This window comes from Physeter macrocephalus, chromosome 11, assembly GCF_002837175.3.
Source record: "Physeter macrocephalus isolate SW-GA chromosome 11, ASM283717v5, whole genome shotgun sequence".
NCBI lineage: Eukaryota > Metazoa > Chordata > Mammalia > Artiodactyla > Physeteridae > Physeter > Physeter macrocephalus.
This window is the reverse complement of record NC_041224.1, coordinates 72344906-72346437: the sequence shown is the minus strand read 5'-3', so window position 1 is coordinate 72346437 and position 1532 is coordinate 72344906.

Here is a 1532-nt window from a genome sequence, read left to right as displayed (position 1 = left end):
AATGGACAAATTCTTAGAAAGGTATAACCTTCCAAGACTGAACCAGGAAGAAACAGAAAATATGAACAGACCAATACAAGTAATGAAATTGAAACTGTGATTAAAAATCTTCCAACAAACAGAAGTCCAGGACCAGATGACTTCACAGGTGAATTCTATCAAACATTTAGAGAAGAGCTAACACCCATCCTTCTCAAACTCTTCCAAAAAATTGCAGAGGAAGGAACACTACCCAACTCATTCTACAAGGCCACTATCACCCTGACACCAAAACAAGACAAAGATACTATAAAGAGAGAAAATTACAGACCAATATCACTGATGAATATAGAGGCAAAAATCCTCAACAAAATACTAGCAAATAGAATCCAACAGCACATTAAAAGGATCATACACCATGATCAAGTGGGGTTTAACCCAGGAATGCAAGGATTCTTCAGTATACACAAATCAATCAATGTGATACACCATATTAACAAAGTGAAGGATATGATCATCTCAATAGATGCAGAAAAAGCTTTTCACAAAATTCAACACCGATTTATGATAAAAACACTCCCGAAAGTAGGCATAGAGGGAATCTACCTTAACATAATAAAGGCCATATATGACAAACCCACAGCCCACGTCGTTCTCAGTGGTGAAAAAATGAAACCATTTCCTCTAAGATCAGTAACAAGACAGGTTGCCCACTCTCACCACTATTATTCAACATAGTTTTGGAAGTTTTAGGCACAGCAATCAGAGAAGAAAAAGAAATAAAAGGAATCCAAATCTGAAAAGAAGAAGTAAAACTGTCACTGTTTGCAGATGACATGATACCATACATAGAGAATCCTAAAGATGCTACCAGAAAACTACTAGAGCTAATAAATGAATTTGGTAAAGTAGCAGGATACAAAAGTAATGCACAGAAATTTCTTGGATTCCTATACACTAATGATGAAAAAACTGAAAGAGAAATTAAGGAACCATTCCCACTTACCATTGCAACAAAAAGAATAAAATACCTAAGGAGACAAAAGACCTGTATATAGAAAACTATAACACACTGATGAAAGAAATTAAAGATGATACAAACAGATAGAGAGATATACCATGTTCCTGGATTGGAAGAATCAACACTGTGAGAGTGACCATACTACCTGAAGCAATCTACAGATTCAATGCAATCCCTAACAAACTACCAATGAGAGTTTTCACAGAATCCGAAGAAAAAAAATCTCAATTTTTATGGAAACACAAAGACTCCGAATAGCCCAAGCATTCTTGAGAAAGAAAAACGGAGCTGGAGAAATCAGGCTCCCTGACTTCAGACTATACTACAAAGCTACAGTAATCAAGACAGTATGGTACTAGTACAAAAACAGAAATATAGATCAATGGAACAAGATAGAAAGCCCAGAGATAAACCCACACACATATGGCCACCTTCTCTTTGATAAAGGAGGCAAGACTATACAGTGGAGAAAAGACAGCCTCTTCAATAAGTGATGTTGGGAAAACTGGACAGCTACATGTAAAAGAATGAA